Raw genomic sequence first — 12,895 nt, 5'->3', positions numbered from 1 at the left:
CGCCCTCCGACCCCTCGCCTTTCTGTCTCTCCCTCTGTGCAGTTTTCTCTGTGTCGGCGGCCATCGCTCCCACACACAAACATTCATCTCAGTGCTCTGACCTTGTCCCCTCCCTCCCTCTCTCCCTCTCTCCCTCACTCCTCCCGGGTTCTGCTGTGTGTCTCCAGGAGGAAGAGGGGAAGCAATGAGGAGGGACAGAGAGCAGGGGTGAGAGAGAGAGAGAGAGAGAGAGAGGGAGAGAGAGACAGAGAGAGAGAGAGAGAGAGGGGGGAAATAGGGAAGGCATAGAGGAAAGAGAGACTGCAGAAGGAGGAGGAGAGAAAAGAGAGGAGAGATGGAGCAGAGAGGAGGGAGAGAGAGCAGAGAGCAGGGAGAGAGATCAGGGAGGAGAGAGAGAGAGCAGTGGGGTGTCCAGCACTTAAATTGCCTGTTTATTTCCAGTCATCAATTACACTGATACAGAGAAGGGGAGGGAGAGGATGGCACGCATGTGTGTGTTCATTCGTGCGTGCTTTTGTGCGTGCGTGTGTGTGTGTGCACGTGGATATGTGTGTGAGGGGTAGACCGAGGGTGGAGGGAGAGGAAAAACAACACACACACTAAACTGGTTTGTTCTGAAGCGTAGCGTGCAATCTTGGCAAAAACAAAGAGAGATAGCACAAATATTTTAAGCCAATCAGCAACAATCTCTTATTTTGTATTCAAAAAACGATGCGTAAAACAATACTTTCACATAGAGGGGGAGGAGGGGGGGGGGGGCGCTTTTGATGTTATCGGTTAAGAGGTTGCCTTGACGATGTCACAGTTTCATTACTGTGCTTGTACGTGCATGAGTGAGTGGCTGCTGAGATGGTGCGGTTCCAGTGTGTCGTCAGTGAACAGTGAACACTGAGGAACGTCTGACTTGACAGTGTCACAGCTTTTCATCGCTGTGTTGCACATCATGAGGGAGAGCGAGGGACAGCGTGTGGATGTGCAGTCAGTGAACTCTGAATGCACTGAAGCACCACCCATGGCTGCAAGCATGGAGGGGCTGAGAGAGAGGGACTCAGGGCCCCACCTGGGATCACCTGGGATCACCTGGGATCACCTGGGATCACCTGGGATCACCTGGGATCACTTAGGATCACCAGGGATCACTTAAGATCACATGGGATCACCTGGGATCACTAAGGATCACCTTGGATCGTATGGGATCATCTGGGATCATCTGAAACAATCTGGAATAATCTGGGATCACAGGGAATCAGATATGATCACTTGGAATCCCCTGGGATCACCTGGGATCACTAAGGATCACCTTGGATCGTATGGGTTCAGATATGATCACTTGGAATCCCCTGGGATCACCTGGGATCAGGAGATCTCTGCTCCATGTTTCCGGCTCTCTGACAGGGCACTGTGATAGGTGGAGCTAAGCAGACTGAATTGATCCAACTCAGCCAAGGGCATGAACAGTTTTTGCAGTTTATCTCCCAGCATGCACCGTGACAAAGCCTCAGATACACATACACATTCAAAGTACACGTACCTTGTGTGTATTCTGTATCAGGTTCCCATTTCTTTTTCTCTTTTTCATATTTACTATTTATGTGTGGTATATGTTTACACATGATCCCTAATCCGAGGGTACTTTGTCATGGGATGTGACACAACATCATGGTAAAAAAGTACACAACAGATGTTTGATGAATGCAGTTTTATTTCAGTGTTGTGCAATCTTTCAGGCTAACACATCAGGACAGTGTGTGAGTGATGATATCTGTTATTACTGAGGAAGCACCTATTTGTTCACATTTCTACTTTCAATCTAATGAAGATGATTTGACAGCACTTTTTGAATCTTTGTATTCAAAATGCCCAATCAAGGCTGTGCAGTTTATGACACTGGATGCTGTCTATTTTTAATCAGTGGTGTGCAGCCAATCAATCTTGTACATGCCTCGCTGCTGTCACAATGGAGAGAAAAAATAATCTCATAAAATTTGAATAACTAGTCTCTACGCCAAAGTGATTGCCCATTGATAATCTGATTGGAGGAATGCAGTCACATGGTTACAATCCACCAATCTTGCTGCTTGGCTTACCTTTATGCCATGTCCAAGGACAGCTGTGTGACAGGTTTATTGAGCTGACTGTAACATTCCCCAGGGATGTAGCGACACCTCTTTTATGGGCAGAGAACTAATTTGTATGATAATGACCCTGATGACTATTAATTAATATTAAATCAAAACCATGACTGTGTAAAAATACCTCTTTCTCTCTCGTGCCCCTGTCGTCCTGTTCACTCTTTGTCTCACTTTCTCACCCTCACCCTTCATCTTCTCACTTCCCCCTAACTCTCCCACCCACTCTCTTTGCCCTCTCAACCCCTCTCTCACCCTCTCCCCTCACTCTCCCACCCTCTTGCACTGCACCACAACATGGTATCTTGTACATTTGTATTTTTTGTAATATTTGTATTTTTGTATTTTTATATTGTAATTTACGGCAACTTATATTTATCCCACTTAGTACTGCTAGTTTATGTACCCTTAGTATAGTTAGTCCACATATTTAAATTTTAGGTATATGTTTATTGTATGAACCTTCCTGCCAAAGCAAATTCCTTGTCTGTGCAAACTTTCATGGCGAATAAATCCCTTTCTGATTCTGATTCTGATTCTGATTCTCAGCCCCTCTCTCACCCTCTCAACCCCTCCATTACCCTCTCCCCTCACTCTCCCACCCCACCCTCTCAACCCCTGCCTCACCCCCCCTCCGCTCTCCCCCTGCCTCCCATGCTCTCACCCTGTCCCTCCACCCTCTCTCACCCCTTCTTTCACTCCCCCGCCGTCTTTAAATCACCAACTTCACCCCCCCTCCATGCTCTTTTGCTTCATCCCAACATTAATACCAATTCCACCTAGCCCGTCAGTAAACCCACTTCAGCTCTCTCTCTCCCTCGCCTCATCCTCCACTCCCACCACATCTCTACATTAGTCTCACTGGCTCCTCCATTACACCAGTCCTCACCCATATCTGTGTATCCGATGAAGACTGGTCCCTCAGCAATCTTTCATCTCTTAATATTCCCCCTCTCCCGCCTCATTCATTTTACTCCCCGCATCTCCCGCTCGCCGCTTTCTCCTTCCGCCTCTCTCCTCTCCTCCCCTGCCTGAATCAGGGACGTCAGAGCCCATCCAGCCGAGTGTTTGGAGAGCCGGCTGAGCCCTGGGCGATGCGGCGGGGGGAGAGTAGTCTAAAGGCTCAGAATGGCACCGGGACAAAGGGCGAATGAACTCAGGGATGGAGGGGGGGAGAAAGAGGGATGGAGGGGAGGAAAGAGAGATGGAGGCGGGGGAAGAGAGATGGGGGGGTGGGGGGGAGAAAGAGGGATGATGGGAGAGAACGAGGGACGGAGGGAGAATTAGGGAGAGAAATCCACAGACGAGCGGGGAGGGAGCCAATGGAGAATGACTCTGAATGAGATTAGAGAGATGGAGGGGGATGGAGGGGCCGAGAGAGGGGGAACTGAGATCCACGGACCCCACGTTGGTGTCTCGTAGTCAGGCGTACTAAAAGCTTTCTGATTAGGACCGATGCCGTGCTTGGCGGAAGAAAGGAAAGGAATGGGTTTCTGTGTCAGCCGCTGTTGGAACTGAGCGACTCAGAGGGAGAGTAAATATTGTTTTTGGAGGAGAACAGTCCAGGCTGTGTAACGATAATCTGGGATGTCTGTTAATAAAGTAGGACGTCTGTTGATGTGAATTACAGTAATCTGCCTCGGTCCATCTCTGTGTTTATCATGTGTGCTATCCTCATCTCCTCTGGGCTCTCCCACCTTCTTACTGCTGAATAGATGTTATGTGCAGCTGTGTTAGAAGTCCAGTCACATAGCACAGGGTTTGTGTGTGTGTCCGTGTGTGTGTCTGTGTGTGTGTCTGTCTGTCTGTGTGTGTGTGTGTCTGTGTGTGTGTGTGTATCCAATCATTTCAAGTTACTGTGCCTCTGCTGTCCCCTCTTACTGATTAGTATTAAATCAGTGTGACTAACAAACAAACGCCAACACACACACAACACACACACACAATACACGCACACACACACACACAAACTCACAACCACATTCACACACACACACCTATTTGGGAAAGCAGTGTCCAGAGAGACAGTGTACAGCATGTAGGAACAGGAAAGGAGAATGTGTTTTAATAATAGAATAATTTAATAAACATTAAGCTGTAAAACTGGCACATCTTAACACTTTACAGCTCAGTGCTGGCGTGACGTCCCTGGGTGGCTAGTGTGCATAACAACACACACAGCTCCTCTCCTGATCCACCCGTTTACTCACTGCACTCACAAACAGACGCAAACACACCAACACACAGACACACACACAGACATACACACACCTACAGTACATACACACGCACACACACACACACATTCAGACACAGAAACGAAGACCCAGCAGCTGAAAACATCAAAGCTCTCGCTCCCCACCTCGCACCTTCAGACCCACAACACAGAAAACCAAGGCTCACCACAGGTGCTGTAACTTGGGGAGTGTCCACAAATGTTTCTTATTAGTAATTCTCTTTACTCTTAAAACGAATGAATCTATGGCATATAGCTGTGCACAAACACCTGACAGTAAACCTAACCGTCGATGAGTGATGACATAGTAAAGGTCAAGGTCAATAAAAATAGTATAGGAACACCAGATAGAACTAAATTAAGGTGACGCTGTTTCTGCTTGACTGAACTATGTAATATTGTAGCTGGGTTACTGATATGTTATTGTTGCACTGTGTCTGGTAGCTGAGATGTTATTGTTGCACTGTGTCTGGTAGCTGAGATGTTATTGTTGCACTGTGTCTGGTAGCTGAGATGTTATTGTTGCACTGTGTCTGGTAGCTGAGATGTTATTGTTGCACTGTGCCTAGTAGCTGAGATGTTATTGTTGCACTGTGCCTACATTTACATCTAGTCATTTAGCAGACGCTCTTATCCAGAGCGACTTACAGTAAGTACAGGAACATTCCCCCCGAGGCAAGTAGGGTGAAGTGCCTTGCCCAAGGACACATCGTCATTTTTGCACGGCCGAGAATCTAACTGGCAACCTTAAGATTACTAGCCCGATTCCCTAACCGCTCAGCCATCTGACTCCCGCCTAGTAGCTGAGTTGTTATTGTTGCACTGTGCCTAGTAGCTGAGATGTGGTTATTTGACACTATGCCTGGTATATACAGGGCTGGTCACGTCTGCTAAATTAATAAAAGGTTGAATATGAATGTAAAGATAATGTCCGCACTATAACAACATGTTCCACACACACATTCCAGTGTTAAGGATTCCGTTTCCACCACGCTCATCGTATTATCTGGCCCAACCAGTGTCTTGTCTCTGGTTTGAGTTCTGCCACGATTAATTGAACTCTTCTTCAGTTAGACAGTGATTCCTGCCTCCAAATTATTCTCCAATGAGTTCACGACCTCCTCCCGGTCCCTCCCCTCTACCATGTCATCTCCCCCTCCCTTCCCCTCCCCTCCCTGTCTCTCTTTTTCTCTCATTTTTTCTCCCTCCATCCCTCACTAAATGATAAATTGAGAGGCAGAGATGAGATAGTGGTGTGTTCAGAATCGTTAAACAGCCTGGCAGAGCAACACACACCCTGCACCCTGCATAGACACACGCACACACACACACATGCACACACACACACACACACGCACAGACACACACATATATACAGACACACACACACACACACAGATGTAAAAAACAGATACATTACTGAACATAGAATCGTTCTATCTTAGCATGCTACACACACCCACTGCACACATTCATCCAGCCGATGTCTGATTGGTGGAGATCATATGCGCACCACTGAACGTGTATCTGAGAATCAGGCGCTGTGCATTCACGCTTAGTTTGATCCTGCGAGCTACTCTGTCACCTTCTCATCCTGACTTCCTGTTTCCTGGACACTATACACTTCCTGTCCCCTGGACGCTAAACGCAGTGTCATGAATGTACAATACCTCCATGAGATCCTTGGTGTGACGGTTCACTCGGAGATCAGACAGGTTGTGTGTATGTGGCATGTGTTTGTGCGTGTATCCGACCAGTTGTGTGTGTTGGGTGTGTGTAGGTGTGTGTGTGTGTGTGTGTGTATCCGACTGGTTGTGCCCTCTCCACGGTGTGAGCTGACTCCGCTGTTCCTACCCTGACAGCTGCAGCCTCACATTCTCCTCTCATTCCCAGCAGCCTTTTCACCGCGGTGGAGTTTCTCACGGTAGTGCTGAGATTTTGACGTGAACCTCACTCCTGCCTTGGTCTCCTCTCCCCACAGGGAGGCGGTGCAGAGGGAGCCCTGCCCTCTCTGGAGAACTCACACCAGGTCTGGAGGACTTCCCATCACCGTGGAGCGCCTCAGACTCTCCGAGAAGAAGAAGAGCCAAAGAAGAAGAAGAGATTCCGAAAAAGCTGTTTTGGAATCCGACTAGAGACTCATAGTCATTACGTTATGTTATGAACTGCTGCTATTTGAACATTTTGGAATATTAAAAAACCCGACAGTAGACAAGACCACGCCACTGTTTAAAAAGATTCAGCCCTGGCATGTTGACATGGCGCCACAGGGCCAAAGAAGGCGACCCTGAACTGACAGAGACCTCGAGGAGTGCCTAGTTTCCCATGACGAGGCCAGCGGCGTGCGTGCGCAGCGCCAGCGGCCCCCTCAGAGACGGTCCCGTCGGGGGGACACCATGTGGACCTGGCTCGCACAGCGGCCGCTCAGATCAAACCGGAACATCGCCGTGAAATCCGACGTTCCAGGGATGGAAATGAGGTTCCTGATTGGATAGACCAGATCTCTCTCTTTTGGTCTTTTTTTCCCCTCCCTCGCTAATTAATACATTGAGATTTACGTCTCGCTGTGCAGACATCCCTGCGCTCTCCCAACACCGAGAGAAGGGGGAGATTCTCAGAGCCCCTGGCAGACGACAGGATACAAATCCACTGATCTGAGATCTGAGAGGCCCACAAACCTACTCCAACCAAGACAGGCTGCCAACAGGGTGAGAAAACTATGTTTATCCCAGCCAACAATTATCAATGCATTTAATTAATGTTTTTTCACAGCAAAACATAAATAATAATCGGTATCATTCACCACACAAAGGAATGTGTTTTTTTCTCTCTCTCGCAATACGCCACATTTGAGTCACACGTCGACCTTGTATTTTTCTCACCTCCTGTGTTGCTGTGATGTCTTGGTTGGATGCTGATAAGTAAACAAGACTGGGGGAGTCTGAAGGTTATAGCTAACATGTGTTTATGGCTGGGAAGAGGAGCGTTTCTCTCCTGGTAGCTTTTTATCAGCCGAAGGAGAAAGGGACAGTATAAGAAGGGATTAAACGGATGGCTGCTGTTGACGAGAAAGAGAGAAGAAGAGAGAAAGAGAGAGGAAGAGAGAGAAAGAAAAAGAAAAAGAAAGAAAGAAAGAGAAAGTGTTGAGGCACGTGCAGAAATGAGTGCTCTGCTCACAACCCAAAGATTGCATGGAGGATATGCTGAGAAAGAGGGAGGGAGGGAGGGAGGAAGAGAAGGAGTGAGATATGAAAAAGAGGAATCAAAGGAGGGGGAGGACATGAAAGAGAAGTTACTTAGAGGACTGAGAGGGAGAGAGAGAAATAATCTGAAATGTTTTGATATAAAGACATGTAAGAGAAGGAGGGGAGAAAGGGAGCGGAGCAGTCAGAAGCTGGTGGGAGAGAGAGATACTGAGAGAGAGAGAGAGAGAGAGAGAGAGAGAGAAAGATAGAGAGAGAGAGAGAGAGAGAGGAGAGAGAAGAGAGAGGGGGAGAGAGAGAGAGAGAGAGGGGGGGGGGGAGAGAGAGAGGGGGGGGGGGAGAGAGAGAGAGAGAGAGAGAGAGAGAGAGAGAGAGAGAGAGAGAGAGAGAGAGAGAGAGAAATGGAAAAGATTGTGACTCAATCAGTTGGCATATTGTTCACACAGGGCAGGTGCAAGAGAAGGTGAATGTGACAAGCAAGGGGGAAGGAGAGAGAGAGGGACGGAGAGGAGTGAGAGGAGAGTGTGACAAGCAAGGGGGGAGAGAGAGGGGGAGAGAGAGGGAGATGAGAGAGGGAGGAGAGAGAGCGAGAGGGAGGAGAGAGGGTGAGGGAGGGGAGGCGGGGAAGGATAGAGGGAAAGGATAAAGAGACAGAAGGAAAAGAGCGAGGGTGAGGAGAGAGAGAGAGCAGAGAGGAATGTAAAATGTGAAAGGGTGTCTTCAATTTGAAATGATACACAAAGCCATCTTTATATTACATGCTGGATAGCTGTCATGAATGCTGATTCCTCTGCACATGTTAAAACAAAGACAAACATACATACAAAATTCAGGCGGAGATGTAGACATTACACACATGCTTTTTCCTGGGGAATCAGGGTACGAATTACAGGGGGATTTGGGGGCGGGTCTGACCCCCCTAATTAAGAGTTGGACCCCCCCAAAAGAGGTAAAAACAACAGGTCGGGGGGGTCGATACAGGCCCTGGAGAAGAAGTTGACCCCCCCGATTGAGGTGAGGAAGGGAGAGATTAGGGGGTCGGCTGGCGTCCTCAGTAAAGGAGTCGTGTTCTCTCCTTGTCTACCAGAATGTCCTCCTCACCATGCTGACAGACAGCAGAATCCCTCCTATACTGATCCGTCTAAAATATACATGTCCTATACAGCCATTACCCACAGCTAAACCCTTCCTCGTCCTCAATGCTAAAACTTGGATTGTTATTTATTAATAGGTATTCTCTGCCTTTAATTCCTCCTTTGGTTAAGAGGAAAGTGTTGTAGTGGTCGACTCAACTTTCACGAAACATTATTTATAGAATGAGTACAGAGATGAGTATGGGGTAAATATTCAGAGGGGGAGAGAGAGAGAGAGAGAGAGAGAGAGAGAGAGAGAGAGAGAGAGAGAGAGAGAGAGAGAGAGAGAGAGAGAGAGAGAGGATATGGAAACATAAGTGAACCTGGGTTCCATAATTGCAGAATAAAAAACGGTTAGCTCATGGATATTCTTGAAAAAAACAAAAAACTATGTGTTTGCAGAATAGTCTTGCAAGCTTGTGGAATCTATATCCGGGGTGTTTGTGTAAATGCAGCACCCAGAGACTAGAGAGAGAGAGCGAGAGAGAGAGCAACACTGACAGTTAGGCCATGCCGAGATGCATCAGATTCTTCTACACCGATTGCAACCGACAGCAAAACTTCGAGAAATTACAGTCATTTATAAATATAATCAACCATACACCCAAAAATCCCATGCACCATTAAACATTCATATATTCGTTTGATAAAATCAGATGTATTTCCCCTGTTATTCACGCCCGTGTGGCAGAGAGGCCACTCGGTGGGCTGACGTTTCGCTCCGAGGGAGGCTTGACTTCTCTGGGAGCGCTGAGAGGATTTAGTCTTAATCTGGGTTTCCTGGGGAGGGGACACAGAGCCAAATGAATTCACGGGAAATCGGCGGTAGCTACTACAGACACAGCCACAGCAGAGAGGAGAGAGGATGGAGGAGAGAGTATGGAGGAGAGAGGAGAGAGGAGAGGGGAGAGGGGAGAGAGGAGAGAGGAGAGAGGAGAGAGGAGAGAGGAGAGAGGAGAGGGGAGAGAGGAGAGAGGAGAGAGGAGAGAGGATGGAGGAGAGAGTATGGAGGAGAGAGGAGAGAGGAGAGGGGAGAGGGGAGAGAGGATGGAGGAGAGAGGATGGAGGAGAGAGGATGGAGGAGAGAGGATGGAGGAGAGAGGATGGAGGAGAGAGGAAGGAGGAGAGAGGAGAGAGAAGAGAGGAGAGGGGAGAGAGGAGAGGGGAGAGAGGAGAGAGGATGGAGGAGAGGAAAGAGGTTGGAGGAGAGAGGATGGAGGAGAGAGGTTGGAAGAGAGAGGAGGGAGGTTGGAAGAGAGAGAGAGGACAGAATGGACGACAGAGGAGAGGAAATGGACTAGCAATAAGGAAAGAGCTTTCTCCAGTCCCAGGTGGACCCTGCAGTAGTGCTCTGTATCCAGCCTATTGACCTGACTGACCCATAGGCTTCACGTCAGCTGTAATCTCTTAAACAACTCAAAGATGTTTTCCAGAAACAGGACTCGCTGGAGAGAAGAAAAAAAACGCAAGAAAATAAATGGTAGCTTGATAGACATGTCTGGCACCGGATGTCTTGAAATGGATTCAGATTGAGCCATCATGAATTGATGTGTTGACAGTGGAGAGATCCAGTATCTTTATCCAGACAGGCGCTGAGCTGAGCTCCACTGGGCTGCTCGTGGCCCCTCTGTTCAGAACCTAGCTGCTGGACAATATTACACATCCTACTGGAGAGGGTTTCATAGTGATAACAATGCATTCATATAGCAGATGCTTTTTATCCAAAGCCACCTACAGGGGGGATATGAGCTCTAAGTCTGCAGCGAAATGCACCACCACTGAGCTACACCTAGGTTAGTTATCGCTGCTGATCTGTGGGCATCGTTGAAAAGGGCAAGACAAATAAAATTCGATTCAATTTTATTTGATTCCTTATGCTGCAGGCCGTGCAGAGCTGTAAATACGTCAGTCTGGATGTAGAGAGCCTAGGACAGGATATGCAGTGTTAGAGATTCATCTTCGATCATCTATGCTTTATGCAAATGTGATTGTGAAAATGATTGTGATGAAGTCACAGTGATATTTACAATAGAATACTCGTAGATAAAATTCCAACGTCTTGTTTCTGATCCAGGCTCACTTTAGATTTCTGTTTATTTTAATTTAATTTTACATATGCTTTGATCCCCATTTCTTCCCCATTTCCCCCGATCCCAAATAATTGGCTTCACGGACATGGGCCGTAAGATAAGCTTTGCACCAGTATTATCTTCTCTCTGCCATCGATAGAGTGAACTTCCCGACACAGAAGCATCCTTTCTGGTCATCATTCCCACATTTCCCTCTCTTATCACGAACATGTGGATGATAGTGCAGTCCGATACGCTCTGTAGAGGATTTCATGGTCAGGAGATAGTAGAAATAGTCAATGTGGTTGTTCAGAATCTGCTCTGTGTCTCTGTCTACATGGATCGCTCTCTCACTTTTGTCTCTGTCTCCCGTGCTCCCTCTTTCTCTCTCCCTCTCTCCCTCTCTCTCTCCTCTCTCTCTATCTCTCTCTCTTTATCCTGCTTTTTTTTCTCTGTTTCTCCCTTTCCCCCCTAACTCTTTCTCTCCTCGATCTCTGTCTATCCATCTCTCTTCCTCGTTTTCTCTCTCGGTCACTCTCCTTCCCCCTCTTTTTCTCTGTTTTCCATCTCCCCATTTTTATGCAGCTATCTCTGCCTCTGAGTCTCCTTCTCTTGTCTCTCTCTCTCCCCCTCTGCCAGTCCCTCTCCAGTCTCTCCCCTATCTCTCTCTATGTAAATGGATCCCCTCCGTCGCTATCCTCTCCTTGGTGCTCCAGTTCCAGTATTGGAAAGTGTGAGGCTGTTGTGTGTGTACCGTTACCCTGCCTTAGGCGACTGGCTGTCTGGCCGGCCCATTTCCACACAGCCCCCCCCCCCCTTGACCTCCCACACCCCCCACAATGCCTAGCTCTCCCGAATACAGATTTACATTTACATTTAGTCATTTAACAGACGATCTTATCCAGAGCGATTTACAGTAAATACAGGGACATTCCCCCGAGGCAAGCAGGGTGAAGTGCCTTGCCCAAGGCAAAACGTCAGTTGGCATGACCGGGAATCGAACTGGCAACCTTCAGATTACTAGCCCGATTCCCTCACCGCTCAGCCACCTGACTCCCTGATGACAGATGACTACAAGTTTGACAGCAGCTGAGGATGGTGGCTCACACTGTCTCTCTAGCTGTGTCTACCCACACTGCTGGTGTACTCCATGGCAACGATTAAACCCCTGTGTGGCTGTCTTGTACATTTACATTTAGCAGACGCTCTTATCCAGAGCGACTTACAGTAAGTACAGGGACATTCCCCCCGAAGCAAGTAGGGTGAAGTGTCTTGCCCAAGGACACAACGTCAGTTGGCATGACCGGGAATCGAACTGGCAACCTTCGGATTACTAGCCCGATTCCCTCACCACTCAGCCACCTGACTCCCTAGTCTTGTAGGTGCAGACGTGTGTAGATTAAACCATTCAGACGTGGTAGAAACAAGGATGAAGCGCTAGGAGAGAAAGAGTACGTGAAACTTTGAAAAGTGTCTGAAGATTGTTTATCTATTTGTTATTCTTTCTAACACCTGCTTAATCCATTCAACCACAACTCCATATGTTCCCGTAATCCCCCCCTGCTCTCTCTCTCCTCCACATCAATCTCTCTCTGCCTCCATCTTGCCTTTGAAGGGACTGACCCAAATACTCCACTCTGTTTGACAGTCATTTGCACAGCTGCTCAGATTCAAAACACACACTCAGTCCTTTGCTCTCACACACACACACACACACACACACACACACACACACACACACACACACACAGACACACACATACACACACTGATGAACATTCCACGTGGGAAGTTTTATGCAAAAACAGTTGGATGCACACATTTCATGGTATATGAAGTGCTAAATCAATGTGCAAAGTTATGGCTGGCATGCGTCACCTCCCCCCAGTGCTACATGCCGTACCTCTACAGATTTACAGTTATTTTACCAACTATATTAAAATGACTTGTTTTTGGGCAATGTTTCTCCGATGAAAATTCATGAAATCATAATCAATTATACCATTATATATCCTTTGCTTTCCTCCTCCTACTCAAAGCGCTTTAATTCTACTTTACCGTGTCAAGAGGATTGAAACTGAGATATAGATACTAAAAGGGATTATAATATCAGACCGGGTTAGCT

Source organism: Osmerus mordax, chromosome 19 (assembly GCF_038355195.1).
Source record: "Osmerus mordax isolate fOsmMor3 chromosome 19, fOsmMor3.pri, whole genome shotgun sequence".
Taxonomy (NCBI): Eukaryota; Metazoa; Chordata; class Actinopteri; order Osmeriformes; family Osmeridae; genus Osmerus; species Osmerus mordax.
The sequence above is the reverse complement of the archived record's forward strand: the minus strand, read 5'-3'. Positions refer to the sequence as shown.